General features: G+C 38.8%; 1 pseudogene; it reads left to right on the top strand.

Moving 5' to 3' along the window:
• Positions 1–23,809: 23,809 nt before the first annotated feature.
• On the top strand, positions 23,810–24,707 carry LOC102473531 (coiled-coil domain-containing protein 173 pseudogene; annotated as a pseudogene).
• The last annotated feature ends 2,305 nt before the right edge of the window (positions 24,708–27,012 follow it).

The raw sequence follows: 27,012 nt of genomic DNA, 5'->3' as shown, positions 1-27,012 counted from the left end.
GCAAGCATGAGTGCCCTAAGGCAAAAATCTCTTTACAAAGAAAAAGAAGAAAGAAAAGAAAACACTATGGTTCATCAGAAAAATAAAAGTAGAATTACTGGTGCTGGCAGGTGGCGTGGTGGTTAAGGGTGCTGGACTCCCCCATGGCCTTTTTTTTTTTTTGGAGAGGTTTTCACTATAGGGCGCATGCACTCGCCAGACAGACAGAGACAGACATAGAGACAGAAAGCGAGAAATCACCCCCCAAGGGGGACGGTCACGCTGCAATCCCTTCTCCTCCATTTTCCTCTTGGGATCTTGGACACGCACGCACATGCGCCCGGCGTGAGTTTTAAGCCACCGGGTTCGGGACGCAAACCGCGGTCGACTATGTGGGAGTCCAGCGACATAGCCATTACGCTAACTGCTGGTCCCCAACTCCCACATGGCTGACCATGGTTTGAGGCCCAGACCTGGCAGCTTGCATTCTTACTTTCCCCCTTTCTCACTCAGTGCTGCTCTAGTCAAATTAAAATAAATAAATAAATAAAGTTAGATAAAATAATTATTTATAAAAAAAGAATTACCAAAGGATCCAGTCGTTCCACTTCAGCTGTATATCTGAAAGAATTAAAAACAAGGACTCAAGCAGATAACTTGTACAACTATGTTCATAGCAGAATTGTTCCTATTAGCCAAAAAGTGGAAGCAATGAATATATCTATTGGATGAATGGGTGACTGCATAAACAAAATGTTACACACACACACACACACATACACACACACAAAACACAATGGAAAATTGTCAGCCTTAGAAGTCAAAGACATTACATGCTACAACATGGATAAACCTTAGAGACATGTTGAGTAAAATAAATCAGTCACTACAGGACAAATGTTGTATGATTCAACTCATATAAATTATCTACAGTAGTCCAGTCCATAGAGCTATAAAGTGGAAGGGTTGTTGACAGAGGCTGAGGAGAGAGTAAGTGGGGACGTGTATAATACACAGCGTTTCAGTTTTGTAAGGTGCAAAAGGTCCAAAGATGGATGGTGGTGATGTGTGAATGTGCTTAATACCCCTGAGCTGTACATTTAAAAATGGCTGAAATGGTTGATTTTATTATTTTTTTTGTATATTTTTTTTACCAGAATTTTTAAAAATACGATCAAAAAAGGAAAAAAAATTCCTAGAGGAGCTCAGAAAATATGGATGAGAATCCAAATTTAAGAAAAATGCCCTGGGTCCAGCCAGTGGCATGATGGTTTAAGCAGCTGGATCCCACATGGCTGGTTGTGTAGTTTGAGTTCTGGACCTGGTGGCTTGAGAAACTCTCTGGGTGTTTGCACAGGCATGCAAGCCCAGAATTCTGAGAGGAGAATGAAGGAGATGGGATTGCTATGTGGTCATGTCCCCTGGGGGATGCTTATTTACTTTCTTTCTCTGTCTCTCTCCAGCAAGCATATGCGCCCTATAGCAAATTTAAAAGAAAAGAAAGAAAAACTTCTGAATAGGGCTCCTCCAAAAAGCATCCCTTTCCTTTCTCCACCCCCTTTCCCACTTTCTTGGGATTATCTGATACTGAAGGAGATCAGAATATGCCTATTTTGGCAAATGGATTATTTTGAGCTAAATACTTTTAAAGAGACACTCTTTGCCTTCCCCGTTTCTGCCTAAAAGTAGGGCATAAATTCCTCTTTCTGAAAGTGTCTCCTCCCATTTCCCAAACCAGGAGGAGGAGATTACATTTATTACTAGAGCCTGCATAACAAACATCAAACCAAGTAACAGGCAGAAAGAGAGAGACTCCCAAGGAAAATTATGTTTACTCAGGAATGGCATTGCTGTGGGAACACACGTGGGCACAGCCAAGGAGGTAAAGGAAGACAAGGGTTTTCAAAGGAAAAACGAGGAGAGTTACATAAATTGTTTGGGGACAATTATCCTTGGCCATAGGATCAGTAAAAAGGATGGGGTCAGTCCAAGGATAGGCTGTTGCTGGAGAAACGTCCTCACAGAAGTATTTTTTTGTGTATGGCTGTTTTGGTCTTTGTGCAAGGTTGTGTTTTTTGCAGAGTCTTTTGTAATAGTTCATATATAAACAGATACACACACATATATAATTTATATTTATATATTATATATTCATTTATATCTGTATATGTGATATGTTTATATATATTTCTATTTTTTTCTTAATTTTTACATTCAATCACTGTGTATCTTCCCAACATAGAAAATGAATTTTCCCAACATGAATACATTGTATGTTACTCCAGTCAAGGATATTACTATACACATTATCAACAACAGATAAGTTTCCATTTTTGTGTCAGTTGAATGTTTAGCTTTGTCCTCCCTTGATTCTCTCTCTCCCAAATCCCCCTCTTCCATTTCTCACCTTCCTCCCATACTGTCTCTGGTATTCATAGTTGCTTTCTAAGCCGTTTTTTTTTTTTTTAAAGGGAGATGATGTTTTAAAAATAATTATTTTATTTAAATTTATTTATTTACATTTGACCAGACAGGGACAGAGTGAGAGAGAGAGAGAGAGAGAGAGAGAGAGAGTGAAAAAGCAAGCTGCCAGGTCCTAGACTCAAACCACAGTTGGCCATGTGGAAATTCAGTGCCCTTAACCACCATGCCACCTGGTGGCCCGAGATTTTTTTTTTTTAAGTTTTTTTTTTTGTCCTACGGTGCATGCACTTGCCAGAGAGAAAGGCAGAGACAGTGAGAGAGAAAGTGAGTAATCACCCTCCCCCGAAGATGGCTACACCATAATCCTCCCCCTGCCCATTCTCCTCCTGGGATCTTGGGCACACATGCACAAGCACCCAGCATGATTTTGAAGCCACTGGGTCCAGAACTCAAACTGCAATCAGCCATGTGGGAGTCCAGCAATGTATCTGCTATGCCATCTACTGGCCGCAAAGAGAGATCTTTGTTGTTTTTGTTTTTGCTATAGAGTGTGTACTCACGAGAGAGGTGAAGAGAAAGAGAGAGAAAGTGAGAAATAACCCCCAAAGGGAAGATGGCTATGCTGCAATTCCTTCTCTATTCTCCTCTTGAGATTTTGGGTACACACACACTCACACCCAGTGTGAGTTTCAAGTCGCCAGGTCTGGGACTTGAACCATGGTCAGCCATGTGAGAGTCCAGCACCTTAACTAATATGCTACTCGCTTGCCATGCTTTCTATGGTTTTATACCTTTAGATCTTTCAGTTCCTGGTATAGAATGCAGACATTTGGTATATAGTGAGTGGGGACATACAATGCCTCACTCTCTCTCTTTTTTTAAGAATTATTTTCATTTAACTTTATTTATTCATTTATTTTAATTTAATCAGAGAGGGACAGAGTGAGAGAGAGAGGGGGAGAAAGGGGGAAAGTAAGAAAGCAAGCCACCAGGTCCAGGACTTGAATCGCTGTCAGCCATGTGGGAGTCTAGTGCCCTTAACTAACACAGCACCTGCTGGCCCACAGTACCTATCTTTCATAGTCTGGCTTACTTCACTTAGCATTAAATCTTCCATATTTGTTCACTTTCTATTAAATGCCAGGGTTTTATTGTTTTTTATGGCTGAGTGGTATTCTACAGTGTATATGTGCCACATTTTTTCAATCCATTCATCTGATATTGGACATTTGAGTTGATTCCATGTCTTAGCAATTGTGAATAATGCTGCAGTCAACATGGATGTCCAAGTATTTTTCTGACTGAGTGTATACTATTTCTTTGGGTAGATGACCAGGAGTAGAATTGCTGGATCATATGGTAGTTCTATCTGTAAGTCTTTGAGGAACCTCCATGTTGTTTTTCACAGTGGCTGTACTAATTTACATTCCCACCAGCCATGTAGGAGAGTTTCCTTTTCATCATAACCTCACCAGCATTTATTATTCTTTATTTTTTAAAATCTTAGCCATTGTGACTGGGGTTAGGTGGTATTTCATTGTGGTTTTGATTTGCATCTCCTTATGATAAGAAAGGTTGAGCATTTTCAAATAAGCTTTTTGACTGTTCATATATCTTGGAGTTCTTTTTATGAAGCATATATGTGTGTGTGTATGTGAACACTCCCTTCATGACCTTTCCTGGTCCCATTTAGTCTGAGTTTGACACATGTAACTCCATTTTGTTTCTGACAGCTTTCATAAAAACCTTACTAAATAACCCTTGTCTACCACTAGTTTCTCCCATATATTTAACTTTCCCAAAATTTGCTGCCCCTTTTTCTTTGTTTTGTCACTTCTCCACACTTTACCATCCTTTGAAAAAAAATGGTATATAAGTTTGCCAGACCTAACTGCTTTCGGGGATTTTCACTTCTACAAGGACCCATGGGCATACAAAGTAAAATTTTCCTTTGTTTGTTTCTTTTCTTTATAATACTGCATTCATGGGTACACAAGAGAGGCAGCAGAAGAAAGAAACACCCTCAACAGGGGCTTCTCCCACTTTAATACCCTCCCTCCAAGCCCTCCAGTTTGCACACCCGTGACTGTACCAGACATGTTACTTTTTTTTTTAATAATTTTTTTAAACTTTATTTCATTTAATTTGACCAGAGAAGGACAAAGCAAGAGGAAGACAGAGAGAAAGGGAAAATGAGAAAGCAAGCCGCCAGGCCTAGTACTCAAACTGCAGTCAGCCAATGGAGTCCAGCGTCCTTAACCACCACACCACCTGCCAGCTCCCCAGGCTTGTTTAAAGCCAATTCAGTGATCTGAACCCCTGGTCAGCCCTGTGACTTACAGTGCTACATTCCAGTATCCTGCTGACTGCACCACCAAGACTGGGCCACAAATAAATGTTTTCTTCTATTGGTCTGTTATTTGTCAATTTAATTTGAAGGCCCTTAGTACTGAGTCTATGAGGATAGAGAAACATTTTCATTCTTTCCCTCCAGGCACTCTCAGTGCAATTGAGATCCACCTTTTATTTAACTCAAGACTGTATCCAAGGACACAGCAGAGATACTTGTTCTCCCTTCAGTGAGATAATTAAACTACATGGAGACCTGGCCTTTAGATTATATAATTGTACTCTCGTGGAAATGGCAGTAGAATTAATCCAAGGGCTTTGAAGAAAATTTGGCCTACTATGACTAGACATGAATTTACAAAATTATATTTGGGAAAACATTCTGAAAAGTTAACTTTTAAGTCTTTAAATGATTCTTCAATCTAGTACCTTCAGTGATGCAAAAAAGAAGAAATATCCACTGTCTTTTGCTAGTTCTTTCACTGTGTCTGATTCTAATGGAATGAATGGGTTCAAAGGATTGTGAATTGTGGCAGAGAGAAAGAACATAAAAGAAAAATTAGAAATATTCTTGAGGAAGGGGCCGGCAAGTGGTGTGGTGGTTAAAGGCACTGGATGAGACCAGCAGGTGGCGTGGTGGTTAAGGAGCTGGACACCCCCATATGGCCAACCATGGTTCGAGTCCTGGACCTGGTGGCTTGCTTTCTCACTTCCCTCTCTTTCTCTCTTTCTGTGTCTCTCTCTCTGGTCAAATTAAATATAAATGAATGAATAAATAGAATTTTTAAAAATAAAACAAAATAAACGCATTGGATTCCCACACGGTCTGTCATGATTTAAGTCCCGGACCTGGCAGCTTGCTTTCTCATGTTCCCTTTCTCTCTCTCTCTCTGTCTCTGTCTGGTCAAATTAAGAAATAATAATTATTATTATTTTTAATTATTATCAATTCCATTTGTTATTATTATATAACAATAATAATTAAATAATTAAATGAATAATTCTTTTAAAAAAAAGAAAAGAAAAGAAAAAGAAATACTCTTGAGGAAGAGCCCTCTGAAATTTTTAACCACTTAGATTAAAAGTCTACATGTACATGTGAATGTATATATGGGCATCAAGACAAGCCTGGTAGGAACGACAGTATTGATCTAGACATTAATAACCTCTTAGTGGGGCCAGCAGGTGCCATAGCGGTTAAGGCACTGGACTCCCACATGGCTGACCACAGTTTGAGTGTTAGACCCAGTGGCTTGAAAAACACACCAGGTGTGGTTGCATGTGTGCCTAAAATCCTGATAGGAGAATGGAGGAGAAGGTATTATGATGTGGTCATCCCCCCTGGAAGACTATTTCTCACTTTTTTTTTGGTGTATGTATAGCAAAACTATCCCTGCCAAAAAAGGGGAAAAAAAATAGCCTATTAATTTTCAGATCCAAATAGACCGTACTAGAAATTTTTCCCAATACTTTATAGTCAGACATCAGAATACTATCCTAATTCTTTTTTTAAAAAGAATTTCAATTTAATTTTATTCACTATCATTATTTTCTTTAATTTGACCAGAGATAGAAAAAGCAAATAACAGTGAGAAAACAATCCTCCAGGTCCAAGACTCAAACTGTTGTTGGCCATGTGAGAGTCCAGGCTGCCACCTGTCAGCCCCAACTGTCCCAATTCTTAAAAGTTGTTAAACCTTCTATCTTAGTGTCCTCATCTACAATAAGGAGTTACCCACCTTATAGGGTCATTTATCCATTCAAAAAAAATTATTGCGCTGAGAATTGTGTTGAGCATTGAATATTCATGGGTGGATAAAAAGGACATTCTACTCTCTTGGAGCTTCTAGTTTGATAAGAAAGATAAAAAAAAAAGTATACAAGCACATACACACACCCACATATTCAAATAAATATGAGGAGACTTCCAAAAGTTCATGGAAAAGTGTAACTTTATTTTGGTGCAAAAGTTTTTGAAATCTATAGATAGATCTTTTTCATAATGTGCATTTTCCGTTATTTTTCTTTTTAAGGTTTTTGCCAGAGAGAGACAGAGACAGTAAGAGGAAAAGTGAGAAATCACCTCCCTCCCCCCAGGGGAGATGGCCATGCCGATAATCCCTTCTCCATTCTACTCCTGGGATTTTAGGCGTGCAATCATACGCACCCAGCATGAGTTTCAAGCCACCAGGTCTGGAATTCAAACCATCATTAGTCATGTGGAAGTCCAACACCTTAATAACCACTATGCAACCTTCTGGCCATTTCCATGACACATTCTTAGACATTATATGAAAGAAAATACTTGGTGTAATGTAAGTGTATGAAAGAGTTGCCTAATTTAAATTGGAGAGCCTAAGAAACCCTTTTAGACAAAGTGAATTTATGCTGTTATCTGAGGGATAAGTGCATTAACTAAGGTTTAAAAAAAAATAGGCAGGAGAAGATTTTAAGTAGAGAGAGTAACAAGTGCAATGACCCAAGGCGGGAAACAATCTAATGTTTTTGAGGAACTGACAGGGAGCTAGTGCAGGAGTGAGATAGAAAGTGATATAAAAGGAAATAAAGGGTGCTACCAGGGCCAGATCATGAAGACCTGTGGGTCGATTTAGGTTGTTTGAATTTTATGTCAAGTCAATGGGAAGCCATTGAAAGATTTTCAGTGCACAGTTACCATCCACTCGACAATTTTCCAAAATACCTCTGTCGAGATGGTGGAACAGTGGTAGAATATGATGCTCTGTGAAGCAGTCCCAAAATGGGAAGGTTCCTGGTTCCTGGTTCAAGTCTGTAGACCTCCCTGAGTACATGTGTATGGTTGGCTCTGCTGGCTTGGGCTGGGAACAGATCCCAGCATTTGGATTTTGTTGGTAGTGCTTCTCTCTCTCTCTCTCTCTGTCTCTCTCTCTCTCTCTCTGTTTCCATTGCTCTGGAATGAATGAATGAATGTAAATAAGAAGTTCTTACTGCTGTCTAGAGAAACAGTAGAGAGAAGAAAATGGGAGACGATTGAAAGGCTGATATAAGTGAGAGAAGATGGAGTGTTAGACTGAGGTGATAACAGGGGTGATACAGAAAAGTGGATGCATTTATTTTTAACTTTGGAGTTAAAACTACAAACTGCAGGACTTGGGGACCAGCAGGTGGCATAGTGGTTAAGGAGCTAGACACTCCCACATGGCTGACCTGGCGGTTTGCTTTTTCACTTTCTCTCTCTCTCTCTCTCTCTCTCTCTCTCTCTCTCTCTCTCTCTCTCTCTCTCTCTCTCTCTCTCTCTCTCTCTCTCTCTCTCTCTCTCTCTCTCTCTCTCTCTCTCTCTCTCTCTCTCTCTCTCTCTCTCTCTCTCTCTCTCTCTCTCTCTCTCTCTCTCTCTCTCTCTCTCTCTCTCTCTCTCTCTCTCTCTCTCTCTCTCTCTCTCTCTCTCTCTCTCTCTCTCTCTCTCTCTCTCTCTCTCTCTCTCTCTCTCTCTCTCTCTCTCTCTCTCTCTCTCTCTCTCTCTCTCTCTCTCTCTCTCTCTCTCTCTCTCTCTCTCTCTCTCTCTCTCTCTCTCTCTCTCTCTCTCTCTCTCTCTCTCTCTCTCTCTCTCTCTCTCTCTCTCTCTCTCTCTCTCTCTCTCTCTCTCTCTCTCTCTCTCTCTCTCTCTCTCTCTCTCTCTCTCTCTCTCTCTCTCTCTCTCTCTCTCTCTCTCTCTCTCTCTCTCTCTCTCTCTCTCTCTCTCTCTCTCTCTCTCTCTCTCTCTCTCTCTCTCTCTCTCTCTCTCTCTCTCTCTCTCTCTCTCTCTCTCTCTCTCTCTCTCTCTCTCTCTCTCTCTCTCTCTCTCTCTCTCTCTCTCTCTCTCTCTCTCTCTCTCTCTCTCTCTCTCTCTCTCTCTCTCTCTCTCTCTCTCTCTCTCTCTCTCTCTCTCTCTCTCTCTCTCTCTCTCTCTCTCTCTCTCTCTCTCTCTCTGTGTGTGTGTGTGTCTGGTCACATTCAAATAAATTAATGAATAAATAAAGTGAAATAAATAATTCTAAATAAAACCCCAAACTGCAGGACTTGACAATATAGGAACAAGAGAGAATGTCAAAAATGACTTACTTCTCTTGACCCTTGATAACGAAGGAGCTGGTTATAACTCTTAGCCTATGTGAGTCCAGGAATATCTTTTTGTTCTAGGTTCTTTTTTTGTTCTGTCCCAGATTGTTGTTGTCTCACATGGGTTAGTCTGTACAAGCATATGCACTTCTAGATTTAGGACCCTTATTAAATAAATAAATTATAAGAAAATTAAGATCTTTCTCCCCCCCCTTTTACTCCCCACACTGTTCTCTTATATATTTTGCTTTTATTGAAATAATTTTAGTGTACAGAGACTTCCTTGCTAAATTAAAGGGCCAGGCTGAGCAAGTCTTTGGTCTTTGAAGAGTTCGCTGACGATCCTACCTAAATGTGTATCTATGTGATAGTCTTCTTTTCACATCTATTAGAACATTTGTTTAGGTAATACTTCAATATCTGGTAGTTAATACATGGAAGGTTCCTGGTTCCTGGTTCAAGTCTGTAGACCTCCCTGAGTACATGTGTATGGTTGGCTCTGCTGGCTTGGGCTGGGAACAGATCCCAGCATTTGGATTTTGTTGGTAGTGCTTCTCTCTCTCTCTCTCTCTGTCTCTCTCTCTCTCTCTCTGTTTCCATTGCTCTGGAATGAATGAATGAATGTAAATAAGAAGTTCTTACTGCTGTCTAGAGAAACAGTAGAGAGAAGAAAATGGGAGACGATTGAAAGGCTGATATAAGTGAGAGAAGATGGAGTGTTAGACTGAGGTGATAACAGGGGTGATACAGAAAAGTGGATGCATTTATTTTTAACTTTGGAGTTAAAACTACAAACTGCAGGACTTGGGGACCAGCAGGTGGCATAGTGGTTAAGGAGCTAGACACTCCCACATGGCTGACCTGGCGGTTTGCTTTTTCACTTTCTCTCTCTCTCTCTCTCTCTCTCTGTGTGTGTGTGTGTGTGTGTGTGTGTGTCTGGTCAAATTAAAATAAATTAATGAATAAATAAAGTGAAATAAATAATTCTAAATAAAACCCCAAACTGCAGGACTTGACAATATAGGAACAAGAGAGAATGTCAAAAATGACTTACTTCTCTTGACCCTTGATAACGAAGGAGCTGGTTATAACTCTTAGCCTATGTGAGTCCAGGAATATCTTTTTGTTCTAGGTTCTTTTTTTGTTCTGTCCCAGATTGTTGTTGTCTCACATGGGTTAGTCTGTACAAGCATATGCACTTCTAGATTTAGGACCCTTATTAAATAAATAAATTATAAGAAAATTAAGATCTTTCTCCCCCCCCCTTTTACTCCCCACACTGTTCTCTTATATATTTTGCTTTTATTGAAATAATTTTAGTGTACAGAGACTTCCTTGCTAAATTAAAGGGCCAGGCTGAGCAAGTCTTTGGTCTTTGAAGAGTTCGCTGACGATCCTACCTAAATGTGTATCTATGTGATAGTCTTCTTTTCACATCTATTAGAACATTTGTTTAGGTAATACTTCAATATCTGGTAGTTAATACATTTTCTTTTTCTTTTTTCTTTTTTTTGGGGGGGAGTGAGTTTTAAAAAATTTAATCCCTGAACATCTTTACAACATACAAAATGATTTTTCCTAGCATAAATACAATGTATATTAGTCCAGTCAAACATATTACCATGTACATTATTGTCAACAGATAACTTTCCATTTTTGTGTTTTCTAAATGCTTTGCTTCCTCCCCATTCCCTCTTTCCTTCCCCTCATTGCCCACCCATAGTGCATTTTCAAGAGCTTATTTACTATCAGTATTTTGACATTCATTTTATTATTATTAATTTTTTAATACATTCAGTTGCTGTACATCTTTAGCTTGTAGAGAGAATTTACCTAATATGAAATATACCTCAGACCAGTTCAATTGAAAATACTATACATGTTATCATCAACAGGTAATAAACCATTTCTGTGTCCCACAAATATCTTACTTCTCTATTTTTCTCCCTAATTTCCTTCCCTATACTCTCCTACTCTCCTACCCTCCTCCTTTAAAAAAAAAAATTCATTTAATTTAATGTGTTACTATTTTAATTTGGCCAGAGAGACAGAGAGAGAAAGGGAGAGTGAGAAAGCAAGCCACCAGGTCTGGGACCCAAACCACAGTCAGCCATGTGGGAATCCAGTGCCCCAACCACCATGCCATCTGCCGGTCCCATCACCTGCTCTCCTTCTACACTGTCTCCAGTGTCCACAACTATTTTCAATGCTTTTATGCCCTCCAGTCTTTCAGTATCTACTATAGAGTGTGGACAGTTAATATATGTTAAGTGGAGACATAAATTGTCTCTTTCATAGCCTAACGTGCTTCATTCAGCAATAAATTTTTCATATTCAACCACTTTCTATCAAATTCCAGGGTCTTGTTTTTTCTGGCTGACTAGTATTCCATAGAGTATATTTGCCACACGTTTTCAATCCATTCATGAAGGGATGTTATAATTTATCAAATGCTTTTTACGCATTGATTGAAATTATCATATGATTTTGGGAACCAGCAGTTAGCGTAATGGCTATGTCGCTGGATTCCCACATAGTCAACCGCGGTTTGCATCCCGAACCCGGTGGCTTAAAACTCATGCCAGGCGCGTGTGCGTGCGTGCCCAAGGTCCCGAGAGGAGAATGGAGGAGAAGGGATTGCGGCGTGACCATTCCCCCTGGGGAGTGATTTCTTGCTTTCTGTCTCTATGTCTCTCTCTGTCTGTCTGGCGAGTGCACGTGCCCTATAGCGAAAAAACCTCTCAAAAAAAAAAAAAAAAGAAATTATCATATGATTTTTATCATCCTTTCTGTTAATATGGTGTATTACATTTATGGTTTTGTGTATGTTGAATCACCCTTGCATCCCCGTAATAACACCCACCTGATCGAGATGAATAATCTTTTTTATATGTTGTTGGATATGATTTACAAGTATCTTGTGGAAAATTTTTGCATCTATATTCATCAGAGATATTGGTCTGTGGTTTTCCTTTTTTGTCATGTCTCTCTGTTTTTGGAATGAGGATGATGGAGGCTTCATAAAATGAGTTTGAGAGAATTCCTTCCTTTTGGATCTTTAGAAATAGTTTGAGTAGGATGGGGCTTAACCTCTTCTTTAAAAATTTTGTATAATTTAGAAGTGAAGCCATTAGGACTTGAGCTTTTCTTTGTTGGGAGATTATTTATTACTGATTCTATCTCATTGTTTGATATGGATCTATTCAGGCTTTCTATGTCCTCTTGATTCCATCTTGGTAGATTATATGTGCCCAGGAATTTGTCCATCTTATCCAGGTTCTCTTGTTTGTTGGTGTATAGTTGTTGAAAGTATCCTCTAATGATGTTTTGTATTTCTATTGTGTCTGTTGTAAGATTGCCTGTTTCATCATGAATTTGATCATTCTGGTCCCTTTCTCTCTTCTTAATCAATCTAGCTAATGGTATGTCAATCTTGTTACTCTTTTCAAAGAATCAACTTTTGCTTTCATTTATTTTCTGTATAGTTTATTTTCTTTTTTCTGATAAAGAATTATTTTAAGTGTACTTATTTACAAATTTTGATTTGACCAGAGAGAAAAAATGAGAAAGCAAGTCTCCAGGTTCAAGACTCAAACAGTGGTTGGTCGTGTTTGAGTCCAGCGCCCTTAACCACCACACTAACTGCTGGCCCCCTGTATAGTTTGTTTATTTTCTATTTCATTTATTTCTACTTGAATCTTTATTATTTCTTTTCTTTTTTTTGGAGAGGTTTTTGCTATAGGGTGTGTGCGCTCGCCAGACAGAGAGAGACAGAGAGACAGAAAGCGAGAAATCACCCACCAAGGGGATGGCCACGCCGCAATCCCTTCTCCTCCGTTCTCTTCTCGGGATCTTGGGCACGCACGCACGCACACGCGCCCGGCATGAGTTTTAAGCCACTGGGTCCGGGATGCGAACCTCGGTTGACTACATGGGAGTCCAATGACACAGCCATTACGCTAACTGCTGGTCCCTATTATTTCTTTTCTCTTGGCATTTTTTGGACCTTTTGGTGGTTTTTCCAATTCCCTGTAGCTTGATGTTAAGTAGTCTACTTGCCACCTTTCCATCTTTTTTTTATGAGCACTAATTGCTATGAATTTCCCTCTTATGACTGCTTTTGTGGTGTCCCATAGATTATGTAAACTCATGTACTCATTATTGTTTCTTTCCATAAGTGTTTTAATTTCAGTATTAATTTCTTTGGTAGTTGGGAAGTCATTCAGAAGTAGGTTGTTTAATTTCCATATGTTTGTGTATTTTTGAGGATTTTTTCTGAAATCAATATCAAGTTTAATGCCATGATGGTCAGAGAAAATGCTGGATATAGTTTCTATGTCTTTGAATCTGTACAGGCTTGATATGTGCCCTGTCATATGATCAATCATTGAAAAGGTTCCATGCAGGGGTGAGAAAAAAATAAGTTTTCTGGCTTTAGGGTGGATAGTTTTATAGATGTCTGTCAAGTTCATTATATTTATGGTATCCATTAGTTCCTGTGTCTCTGGTTATCCTTTATCTAGACTATCTGTCTAAAGAAATAATTGGATGTTGACATCCCCAATTATAATGTTGCAGCCTATCTCTCCTTTTAGATCTAGCAGTCTTTCCTTCATGTATTTGGTTGCTCCTGAGTTGGGTGCATAGATATTTATAAGCCTTATGGTTTCTTGATGAATTAGCCCTTTTACTGCTATATAATACCCTTCGTTTCTTCTTATAGTTTTTGTCTTAAAGTCTATGTTGTCTGAAATCAGTATCCCAACTGCAGCCCCCTTTTTTTTTTTTTGCAGAGGTTTTTACTCTGGCGCGTGCGCTCGCCAGACAGACAGAGAGAGACAGAGACAGAAAGCGAGAAATCACTCCCCAGGGGGGAAGGCCACGCCGCAATCCCTTCTCCTCCGTTCTCCTCTTGGGATCTTGGGCACGCACGCACACGCGCCCGGCGTGAGTTTTAAGCCACCGGATCCAGGACGTGAACCGCGGTCGGCTACACGGGAGTCCAGCGACACAGCCATTACACTAACTGCTGGTCCCGACTGCAGCCCTTTTTTAATTTCGGTTTGCATGTAATACCTTTTCCCAGCCTTTCACTTTTAGCCTATATATGTCTTTACCCATGAGATGTTTTTCTTGTAGGCAACAGAGAGAGGGTTTCTGTTTTTTAATCCATTTGGCTAGTCTGTGTCTCTTCATTGGAGAATTTAATCCATTAATATTCAACATTGTTATCAATATTTCAGACTTGTTCCTATCATTGAGTTAGCCATTGTCTTGATTGTTTTTTGTTCTCTTATTTCTGTCTGTCTGATTTTAGTTTTCCTGGTATAGCACTCTTCAGAACTTTTTATTTTTAAGAATTATTTTTCATTTAATTTTATTCATCGTCATTATTTTATTTTTTATTTTTTTGAAGTGTACCAGGGAGAGAGAGAAGGAAAGTGAGAAAGCAAGGTGCCAGATCTGAGACTCAAACTGTAGTCAGCCATGTGGGAGTCTAGCTGCCCCAACCACCATGCCACCTGCCAGCCTCGCACTCTTCAGAACTTCTTGAAGAGCTGGCTTGGATTTGGTAAATTCTTTCAGGTTTTGTTTATTTGAGAATGTTTCATTTTTTCTACTCATATGAAGGATAATCTTGCTGGATATAGTAATCTTGGTTGAAATTGCTTTTCAGGTAACATTTTGAATATATTTCCCCTTTCTTTTCTTGCCTGCATTATTTCCAATGAGAGGTCCAATGTTAACCTGATGGGACAACTTTGTAAGTCACTTGGCATTTCTCTCTTACCAATTTTAGTATCTTGTCTTTGTCTATGGTTTTGGCTAGTCTGGCTATGATGTGCTTTGGAGAAGATCTTTTTGGGTTGATTTTATTTGGAGTCCTTTGTAATTCTTGGGTCTAGAATTTTGAATGCCTCTCAAGGTTTGGAAAGTTTCCTTCCAGGATTTCATGGAATAAATTATCAATGCCCTTTTTAGTTTCTTCACCTAATGAGATACCAATTGTCCAGATGTCTGGGCACTTAATGGGATCTAGTATTTCTCATATATTGTCTTCTTCTTGGTTCTTTTCGATAATTTTTTTCTATGTCAGAGGTTTTGTCTTCTACATTCAAGATTTGATCTTCTGTGTGATCTAATCTGCTTTTAATACTTCTAAGGGAGGTTCTGAGTTCCTGTATTATAGTCTTCATCTCTAACAATTCCATTTGATTCTTTTTATGGTGTCTGTTACTTCTTTCATATTGTGAAAGTACTTCCTCATCTTCTGGAGCTCATTGTCTCTTTTCTCTTCCATCTCATTTAGTTTTGTCACTATAAAGATTCTGAATTGTTTATCTGACATCCCCATGAGTTCCATAATATTGTCTGTGGATGATGAGGAATTGATATTTTCCCTTGGTGGAGAGATATTTTCTTGGTTTCTCATATTTCTTGTGCCTCTGCAGTGGTTTCTAGTCATCAGGTGAATCATACATCTCTTCCCAAATTCTTCAAGTTAATTCTGAGTGTTCAAAGGTAAGCAGGAGGAGCTGATCGGTGATCTCTCTGCTGCTCTACCTCCCTGATGCTCACCCAGAACCTGCACTGTTGTCAGGGCTTGGATAATTCAAAGTCCTCCCAGTTTCTAGAAAACAGGTGCACCTGGTGTTGAGCTGCTGAGCTTCCATTAAGAAAGAGAGAAGGGGTCATGCGTCATGCACATGTACTACAGGAAATGCTGAGGTCTGAGAATTCAGACATGTGGTAGGAGATGAGCCACTGTCTCTCTCTATAGTTCAGTGTCCCTTCAGCTCAATGCAGCCAGGCCCATTGCTGGGACAGATGTCCTGATGGCAAGATGGGCTTCGCCATGTCCCAATGAACACACCTGAGAGTTCCAAAGCATGTAGGGGAGGGGATGAGTCACAGTCTGCAGTACCCCTCCCAGCCACGAATGATTCACTGTGCAACAAGGCAATCTGAGCAGATGTTTTGATGGCATGAAGGCTGGGACAAGATGGGCTTCTCCATGTCCCAATGAACACACCTGAGAGTTCCAAAGCATGTAGGGAAGGAGCTAAGTCACAGTCTGCAGTACCCTCCCAGCCACAAATGATTCACTGTGCAACAAGTCCATCTGAGTGGATGTTTTGATGGCATCGGGGCTGGGGCAAGATGTGCTTCTCCAAGTCCCAGTGATCACACCTGGGAGTTCCAAGGCATGTGGAGGAGGAACATTCTGCAGCACCCCTCCCCACAGCAAGTGGCTCACCATGGAGCAAGGCTGTCTCAGATGGATGTCCTGATGGCACAGGGGCTGGGGCAAGATTGGCTTCTCCCTGTCATCCATTTCTTTCTTATTTTAGAGGGAGAGATTTTTGCTATAGGGCATATGTTCTCACCAGAGAGACAGACAGACAGAAAGTGAGAAAACCCCCTCAGGAGGAGGGATGGCCACTCAGCAATCCCTTATCTTTCAGTCTTCTTTCAGAACCTTGGGCATGCACACACACATACCTGGCATGAGTTTTAAGCTGCCGAGTCCAGGACTTGAACCATGTTTGACTACGTGGTAGTTCAACGATGTAACCATTATACCATCTGCTGATCCCATCCATTTCTTAATTTAAATTCTCAGTGCTCTTAAAAATAAGTAGGGTACTATATTATTAACCCTATTTTTAGATGCAAATTAAAGTAGATAAAAGTCACATGCCTTACAGGTAGATTAGGTACAAAATCCAACTCTCTTGATTGAAAATTGTTATGAATTCTTATTCATTCAGTTGTCATTGCCTGGATTTGCATTTTTTTCCTGCATTTATGACAGAGCACATATACATGCATCTGAGAGTGAGGGGAAAAGAGAGAGAAACACTCTCTACAGAGTCTAGTCATGCCACAATCCTCTTCCTACAGTCCTCCAGCTCATTGGATCTCAGGCACTTACTCCTATACTGACACAGGGAACACAGAGGTGCAGGGATAATCAGGCCCAGCACTGGCAGCAGGACACAGGTTCTTATTCACAGTTCATGAAGAATTAGAGATACAAACATAGGTAAGCAAGCAGAGTTTATTAAGAGAGAACAGGGACTGGCAGGTGGTGTGGTAGTTAACGACTCCCACATGGCTGACTGTGGTTCCCACATGACTGACTGTGGTTTGAGTCCTGGACCTGGTGGCTTGCTTTTTCATTCTCTTCTCTTTCTCTGCCCATCTCTGGTGAATTAATGGTAATAATAATAAATAAATTAAATAATTACTTTAAAAGAAAGAGAGTGAGAACAGGTAGAGCAAAACTCCCAAGCAGAGAGTGGGGCCCAAGTGGGTTGCTGAAGAGGATCTGGAGCAAGGGGTTTTTATCTGGGTCAGAGGGCTTTGTCTGTGCTTGTTCCCTGGTAATGCATATATTTACCTTGTCGTGATTTTGGGGGTTGGATTTCACATGCTGGATGCGTCTGGTTATTCTTTCTGATTTTGTAGCGGGTAAGAAGATCAGGAGACTCTCTTTACCCAAAAGGTAAAAGACAATTACCTTCTTTTACCCATAAAAGACAATTACCTTCTTCCTGGAATGTGGTGGGACCAGGAAAAAGTCTGTCTTAGGGAAATCATTAAGTTACTGTTACAAGCTGTCTCTGTGAGCAAATAGCTCAGCAATAGCTGAGCTGTTGTGTCTTCATACCAAAACTTGGCCATTTTGAGATTTCATCTTGGGCCTATACTCTAACTATATTCTTAGGGTTCCTGTTTCTTACCTCACATAGATTTTTAAAAGGCTTTTACAGTGAAGTCAGCATTAATGTCATAAGAAGTCTTACACCATTTAGGCTTGTGGTATGGATGCTCTTTGGTGCTACTTGTGGCCCATACTGGCTAGCTAGTCTTGTATTTTGTGGGTAGGGAGTAAGATTATCTTTTGGTCTCAAGCATGGTCTTCTTAGAGTGGACCATTTTGGGCAGAAGGTGGGGGGCTATAATTTTCCATGCATTTGAGCTCATTAGCCTATAATTTCCATTAGGTCCTAGCATTTCAAATTCCAAACTTTGGAGTTGTCCTTTCTTGAGTCCTTGCCTCTTAATTATTTTGTTCGTGTGCCTCAAAGGAACAGAATAGAGATGGGCCAGAGGGACAGAGAGCAGGAAGGAACATTATTTTTTCATCAGGTTATAGTGGGCTAACCTGGCTTTAGGGTCTCTCCGTGTCTTGCTCCGTACTCCATCTTAACTCTCTTGTTTTCCCTAACCCTAGCCTGAATAGCCTCTACCGCGAAACGGGGTATGTTTTAGGCTGACCTGGCTTCTCTTGAATAGCACATTACTGCTGTGCCACAAAGCCAGTCCAGGATTTGCAATTATTGTCACACAAAATAGCTGGGAAATGTTCTACTTGTGCTAATAATCAAATACTTGATGTCCATAACAGAATGTATTTTTCGCTCAAGTATAGTCCTTTCCACATTAATCAGTGATGGAGGTTTCATGTCTGAAGCAATTTAAAAACTGAGTTGCCATCAGTCTCAGGGACAAAAGCAAATGGGTTAGGGGTGAAGAGTTAGTTGGAATGAGCAGGGAATTTATTATTTAACAATGAGTCACACATGATAATGGTATACTAACACTTTGTAGGGCGCAGGAGGGTCCCGGGTGGTAATAGCTGAAATTTGTTTTGTACTCACTCATCCAGTCTATGTTAGAGGAGCTTTACAAAATTCAGGCTTTGGAGCCCAAATGCCTGGATTTGAATTCCAGGTCTACCACTTACTAGCCGTGTTACTTTAGACAAATTACTTTTAAAAGGAACAAAACAACAACAACAAAACTATCTGTGCCTCAGTTTCCTCATCTGTAGAAATACTAGTATTACTTCTTGGGGTTGTTTGTGAAATCTAATGAGGAAAGATATGTAAAAGCACTTAGAAAAGTGTAAATCATCAAAAAAAAAGTTAATTAGTAGCAGTATTAATAGTATTTGGAAGCCACTAATTATATGGCAATGGAATGCACAGAAATATTTCCAAATTGGTATGTATCCAAGTAGAAAAATGTCTGTGGTATTGCAAATTATATATCCCCACCACCAGGTTGCTTGGTGAGTTTTTCTTCATCTTTGCAGTTTATTAGTGTCTAAGTACAGATTGTTTTGTTTTCCTTTATATTTTACCGACTGTATTTGGAGTCTACTGCAATGGTATATTTAATTCTGGAAAATTCTCAGCCATTATCTCTTCAAATTTTGCTTCTAATTCATTATTTTTATTTTTTTTCCTCTGGAGTTTCTAGTAAGAGAGGTTAATCCTGGACCAGCAGGTGTTCCACAGGTTAAGGAGGCTGGATCCAGTATGACCAATTGCATGGTTCAAATCCTGGACCATGCAGCTTGAAAAATCCACATGTGCAGGGCATGTGTGCATTTATGTGTGCCCCAAATTCTGAGAGGACAATGGAAGATAAAGGATTGCAGCGTGGCCATCCACCCTGAGGAGTGACTTTTCACTTTCTCCCCCCACCTCAATGAGCACACGTGCCCTATAGCTAAATAAATAAGAGAGAGAGGTTGATTCTAAGTCTTTATTTTTTTCATATTTTAATGTTTCTGGTTTTATTATATGCATAATGACCAATATTCCAGTTTACAATTTTTTTTGAGACAGAGATTTTTGCTGTAGGGTGTCTGTGCTTGCTGGAGATACAGAGGGACAGAAAATGAAAAATCACTCCCAGTAGGGATGGCCATGCTGCAATCCCTTCTCCTCTATTTTCTTCTCTAGATTTTGGGCATACACGCTCTGTGACTGGAACCTGGTGATTGACCATGTGGGAGTTAAATGCCTTAAATGCTATGCCAGTTTACAATTATTTTCTTCATCTGTCTTTATTCCACAATTTAAATTTATCAATTGAGATTATAATTTCAGTGGCAAGTTTTTTTGTGTCTAGATATATGCCTTTTTTTTTTTTTTTTGAGAGGTTTTTGCTATAGGATGCCTGTGCTCTCCAGAAAGACAGAGAGAGACAGAGAGATAGAAAGCGAGAAATCACCCCCTGGAGGGATGGCCACGCTGCAATCCCTTCTCCTCCATTCTCCTTTCGGGATCTTGGGCACGCACGCACATGTGCCCGATGTGAGTTTAAGCCACTGGGTAAGGGATTCGAACCGCAGTCGGTTACATGGGAGTTCAACAACATAGCCATTATGCTAACTGCTGGTCCCTAGGGCCAAAATTCTACCCATGGTTGACCATGTGGAATCTGGCTCCCTTTATCACTGTGCTATGGAGCCAGCCCATCAATGCATAAATATTTAGGGGACACTTTAAACCATAGCAGCCTACAAATTACTTATCATTTTTCTTATTCAGCCTTTTTCTATCTTGAGATTTTTTTCAGACCTGAAAAGTACATTCTTTTATCATGAAGGAATGTTAAAAAGTTAATAGATAGACCCCCCCAAAACACTCAGACAAGAAGCCATTTTAAATCTGAGGTGTGTCCTGCTGTGTCCAGGGACCAAGGTGACTAAAGTTGTGCTCTAAACCTCATCTCCTAGACCTCTGAAATTCTCAGACAAGAAGTAGAAGAGAGATTTTGTCACAGAATGACCAGAAATCATGGCAGAGGCACAAGAAATATGAGAAATCAAGAAAAAAATCTCTTCCTAAGTGAAAAGAACAATCCTTCATCATTCACAGATAGTACCATGGAACTTGTGGAAATGTCTGATAGAGAATTCAGAATATTCATAGTGTCAAAAATAAACAAGATGCAAGAGCTGAGAGACAATGAATTCCAGAAGATTTAGATGAAAAGAAACAACTAGTTCCAAGAGGGTGAGGAAGTTCTTGCACAATCTGAAAGAGGAAATACACACCATAAAAAAGAGTCAAATGGGTCTATTAGAGTTGAAGGCTGCAATACAGGAAATCAAAATCTCTCTTGAAAGTATTAAAAGCAGATTAGGCCATGTAGAAGACCGAATTTCAGATGTTGAAGACAAAAACCACTGACCTAGAAAAAACAACCAAAAAAAACTGAGAAAATAACCCCCCAAAATGAGAATACTATATGAGAAATACTAGATATCATTAGATGCCCAAACAGCTGGATAGCCGGTAACCCAAAAGTGAAGAAACTAATAAGGACATTGATAATCTATTCCATAAAATCCTGGAAGAAAACTTTCCAAATCTAGAGAGGCATTTAAATATCTAGACCCAAGAAATACTAAGGATCCCTAATAGAATCAACCTAAAAAGACCTTCTCCAAGGCACATCATAGCTAGATTGGCCAAATCCACAGACAAATACAAGATACTAAAATTGGCAAGAAAGAAACATCAGGTTACTTATAAAAGTTATCCCATGAGGCTAACATCAGACCTCTCATCAGAAACAATGCGAGCAAGGAAATAAATGGGAAAATATATTCAAAGTGTTAAGTGAAAAACAGTTTCAACCAAGAATACTATACCCAGCAAGATTATCCTTCTTAAGGGAAGAAAAGATAAAAACATTTTCAGATAAGCAAAACCTGTAAGAATTTACCAACGCCAGAACAGCTCTTTAAGAATTTCTGAAAAGAGTGCTTTATTAAGAAAACTAAATATGCACATACAGAAATAAGAGAACAAAAAGCAACCACAACTTAATGCTAGGGATAAGAAATATCCATAATGACATTGAATGTTAACTTCTAGGATTTAACCGGAAAGACTGGACCACAGTAACACTGCAAATTCAACAGAATAAAGATTAACTATGTAAGACTGACCTGGTGAAGTAGAATTTTATGACTTTTGAGTAAAACATTAATGCCTTCTTCACTATACTTTGTTTTACCAAAATTTAAGGATTTTGTTTTCTTTTGAGCTGTTGATAGGTTTAACAATTTGTTAGGATGTTTTTTCTTCTTGTTTCTTTCTTTAAATGGAAACATAAACTTTTCTCCCTTCCTGACCCCTCTGGAATTAGAAAATATTTGGGAGTATTCTTATTTTGTGGTAGAATGGTTATTTGCATAAGTTCAATAATACCTGTTGCCTTGAATCAGAAATTGGAAATACTCATTATTGGACAGGACTATGACTAGAATGTCGTATCTGAATATTTAACCAGAAAACTAAGGTATGAAACTAAGCTAGATCTCAAATAAGCCAACAGAAGCTTTTGGAAAGATGGTCTGGCACCATAAACAATTCTGCCTGGCAGAGAGGATTAGACAAGCTATATGAAAGAATTTGTAACATAAAATTACCTGGACTTTTCTAGTCCAGCATTGTAGTCACTAGAGATTGCAAAAGAGCAGCCACAACCAGAGGATTATTTTAAGGAAGACTTTGAAGGAAGAAAAAGAGACTGATCTTTGCTAGCAGATGGTATATCACAGAATACTTGGTAGGCAGGGCTAAATTGAGAAGGTTTATGTGTGAATTGTGTGCTGGGTATTTGTTTTTCAGCAGTTTGAGTAGTTGACATGTAAATATTTTCTCAAAAATATTTAAAACCACACTGTCTCTGTTATAGAGTCACAAGCAAAATTTATAATAATTATTTTGAACATTATCTTTAAAATTCAGTTTTTTTAAATTTTGAACATTGTTTATTAACTGTCAAGAACTATGGGGCATGAGCAAAAATTTTTTGATACATAAAGCAAATGTGAGAAAATGTAAAAATAAATAAATAAATTTTTAGAAAAAAAGAAGAAAAAAGTTAATGAAAAATAAAATCTAAGTATAAATTTATTTTGGTGTAAAAATTTTTTGAAATTCATCAATAGTTTCTTTTGTAATATTCATTTCCCATGAACTTTCTGAAGACCTCTCCCATACTTACTGAGTGCTTTCCATATGCCAAACATTGTAAAAAAAAAAAAAAGAAGTCTTTAAGATAATTATACCTGCTTATAGCCCTAAAGAGAAATATTCTATCACAACTATATTTTATTTGTCTAGCTGTTTAAAAAATTATAAAACTGATCATGTCATATGCAGAGTTTATCTTTTGACATATTAACTGTATTAGTGCATTGGTTCACATGCAAACACGTGAGCTAAACTGCCTTTCTGAACCAAATCATAATCCCCTGGGAGTTGAAGGCACAGCAGTGTTAGCTAACAGTGAATTAAGAGTCAGAACAGAGGCTAGGCTTTCGTTGTCGGAGTCCCGTAGGCGCCCAGTCAGAGATGCCGGTGCACTTTGGACGGCGCTATGGACAGCTGAAGGGAAGCACGGGGGATGAAAGAACAGAAACTTGAAGCCAATAAGAAGCACTCTCACTGACTCTGTCTCTCTCTCTCCATAATTGTAATCTTATTTTACTTATTTATGAAATATGCAAATGCACTAAAAACCCATAACAAAAGCTTAACTTTTCAAATCATAATGTTAAATTTTGATAAGATTAAATTGAAAAATGACAACAAAAATTGCTTTATCTTTTTACAGGGGATGAAAGAACAGAAACTTGAAGCCAAAAAGAAGCATGATGAAGAAATCGAGGCAGAAAGACAAATTCTTGATGTAGAAGAAGAAATATACAAACAAGGAGTAAGAAAAAAGGCCATTGAACATGCAAAGCACTATCAATTTTACCAGACAGAAAGAGTGAAACACTTTCATGTACTACTTGGGTTTTGTATTTTTGTATATTTTTTACATATCTATACATAATTAGACAGTATTTTTTAAAAATATTGCCCTTTTTTTGTAGTCAGGACTTCTTAGTAGAGTTATGAAAGAATGAGATGCCTGGTTGAATTCCAAAAGAGTAAGATAAAATCAGATAAAAAAATGGGAGGAGCAAGTGAAAATCAACATCGAAAAAGCTTTTAAAGAAGAACAAGAAAAAGCAGAGAAGCAACAAGAGAAAGAATGGCTCTTGCCCAAGATCACCTAAAACAAATAAAGGAACATGAAGAAGAAGAAAGAAGGAGAAAACAGGAAGAAAAATATGCTGAGGAAATAAAGCGACAGAATTTATTATATAAAATAGAAATGAGAAAAAAGTAGAAAAGAAAAAAGAAGGGATAAATGAAAATAGGCGATTGTTTTTTGAACATATGCATGATAAAAATATCATCAAAGCTGTAGAACAGCAGTAGCAAGAAGAAGATGAAAAGATTTGAAGATTTATCAAAGCAAAAAAGCGCCTTACACAAATGAGGAAAGAAAAAGAAGCTGAAACACAGAGGTTAATGGAGGAATGGAGAGAAAGAATAAATAACTTCCTGAGTGAACTAATGAAAGAGAAACTTGACAATAAAGATTTGATTCTTGCTAGAGATATTGCAGAAGCTGAGGCTGAATGGGAAAAAAGAGAAAAAGAAAAATGTGAAAAAAACAAAGCAGAATTAAAAGCAATTACAGAATATAGAGCCACTGTGAGGAAAAATAAAGAGGAAGAAGAAAGACAAAGAAAAATAGAGGCTTTTGAGCAATTGCTGGCCATCATGAAAGCAGATCAGATCTTCTGGGAGCATGAGAAGGAGAAAAAACGCAAAGCTGGTAAAGAATACCAAGAAGTTCAAGATGCCCACATCCAACCAATGGCTAAAAATAAGCTTAATGCAAAGCAAGCAAAAGAAGAAGAATTAGATTATTACAGACTTACTGATGCTCTTATGACTAAAAAGGAGAAAGAATTTCAGGATTATGCCAGAGAAGTAATTAAACTTGAATCTGCATCAACTAATAAATATATTTATCCTCTTGTAAGAGCTGTGCAAAAAGGACCAGGAGGCGGCCGTGGACCATGTTTTATGGACAAAGGTGGATTAAGACCCAGCTATCAAGCAAATGATATTACTGGAGTCCAACTCCCTTTTTATAATTCTCAGGGATCAAAATATAATTTTCAAAAGTCTAAGGGAAGGCTAGGTTTCACATGGTAGAGAAAAATTATTTTTAAGATTAAGAAGACTTAAGTTATAGCAAGTATGACTTAAAGTGTAAATGGATTAAAATACTTATGATTTGTTAATAAAACTACTCTTTAAGTAAAAAAAAATAAAAAAGAACAGAGGCTATTAGGTTGCATGGTGGTTAAGGCACTGGACACTTCCACATGGCTGACCATGGTTTGAGTCCCAGACCTTGTGGTTTGCTTTCTCACTTTCCCCCGTCTCTCACTCTGTGTTTGTCTCTCTGGTCAAATTAAAAAACAAACGAATAGATACATAAAATTAAATAAATAATTAAAACAAAAAGATTCAGGACAATACACTGAAGGAGCCTGTAGATTTGTAGTGGAGAGTAATTCCATAGTTAATAACTGAAAACAACATGGCAAGAGAAGAGTTAGCTTCCATCTCTGTCAAAAGTTCAGTTATAGACCAATTACAGACATCAGGGAAAAACAGTAGGCATGGAATCCTCATCTAAGCTGTCTATAAGCACAAGCTAGACACTTTCACGAGAGAATGACTAGGGTAGCAGAACCAGGGCTTAAGTGTATGCCATGGACAAAGTAAACAGGAGAGAATCACGTTACCTCAGGTTAACTGTTTTTTAAAAAATTACTTTACTTTATTATTATTTATTATTATTATTATTATCATTCATTTATTTATTATTATTATTACCATTTTGGAGCAATTTTGGCTATAGGTCATGTATGCTAACCAGAGAGTCAGAGAGAGAGATACAGAAAGTGAGAAATCACCAGTGGGAGAGTAGGCCACACAGTAATCCCTTCTCCTCTGCTCCTCTGGGAATTTTGGACACGCACACACATGCACCCAGGGTGAGTTTTAAGCTGCCAGGTCTGGAACTCGAACCATGGTCAACTACGTGGAAGTCCAGCAACGTAACCATTATGCCATCTGCTGGTCCCTTTATCATTATTATTTTTTAAAATTGGCTATAGGGTACGTGTGCTCACCAGAGAGAGATGGGGGTAGGGGAAGCAGGAGGGAAGAGAGTAGCAAGCCACCAGAGACACCAGGTCTGGTCTTGAACCATAGTTGGCCATGTGGGAGTTCAGTGCCTTAACCAGTATGCCACCTGCTGACCCCAGGCTAGTTAACTTTAAAATGGTAAAGGAAGCATCCCTTTGAAGCAAATAGGATAATTTTGGCCAACAGAGAACATCTTTGTTCTTCAAGAGCTAGATCTGGAGAAACTCCAACAGGGGAACAGAAAGAATAGCAGAATAAATCTAGGAAAATCAGAAATGAGATATGCCTTCTTTCCAGAGGTCAGATATAGGCAGTTACCCCAATTTGGGCTTAAAAGTGACTCAATGGCACTATACTCTAATTCTCCACATAACATTTGGACTGTTTCTTCTTAATCTCCTTGCTGTCGTCCTCTGCTGTCATGCTCTCTGTAAGATACCCAGAGTTTCTGTTTTAGGACTAAATCCTTTTCTTTTTACCCTATTATTCCCAAGATACTTTTATCTACCCCCTTGGCTGTAACTATCTTTTTGCTTTATAGCCTATAGCCTAGTGCACATCCCTATTTTGATCCCATAGTGCCTATAAAATCAATATATCTTGTCTTGAATTTAATGCCTCCCTACTATAAAAATCTTCCTTCCTAGTTTCACTGATTTGGTGAATCCACCTAATTGTAATCACTAAAGTCAAACACCTGGGAGTCATCCTTGATTTTTACTTACTCTCACCATTTATGTCCAAATCTGACCTGTCATTTTTTCTTCCTGTATAACTTAGCTTATGTGTTCATCCTCTCTTCATTTATCTAAGTAAGTGTGATAGTCACCGAACTGGTCCCCTTACCTCCAGCCTCCACTCTCATCCATCCTATAAACGGTTACTGAAATGGTATCTTTCAATAGCAAGACCTTTTGCTAAGAGCCTTAACTGATGCTTCATCACCATATTGTTGTCAAACTTCTTAGTATGACCTTGCCCTTGTCTTATTCTCAAGTCTGAGCTCCCTCTATAGTGGTCTGTGTCTTTGATCATGTTATTTCCTCTCCCAGAATTCCCATCTCCTCTTTCCTTTACTTACTATTTTATGTATTTTTAAAAAGTTATTTAACTTTATTTATCATTACTATTTTAATTTGACTAGACAGAGACAGAGAGAGACGGGACCAGCGAGAAAGGGTCTGGGACTTGAATCATGGTCAGCCACATGGGAGTCCAGCACCCCAACCTCCATGTCACCTGCCAGCCCCAACTCTTTTATATATATATATATATATATGTGTGTGTGTGTGTGTGTGTG

This window comes from Tupaia chinensis, unplaced genomic scaffold (genome assembly GCF_000334495.1).
Source record: "Tupaia chinensis unplaced genomic scaffold, TupChi_1.0 Scaffold000256_1, whole genome shotgun sequence".
Taxonomy (NCBI): domain Eukaryota; kingdom Metazoa; phylum Chordata; class Mammalia; order Scandentia; family Tupaiidae; genus Tupaia; species Tupaia belangeri.
This window is presented reverse-complemented; position numbering and strand designations above follow the sequence as displayed.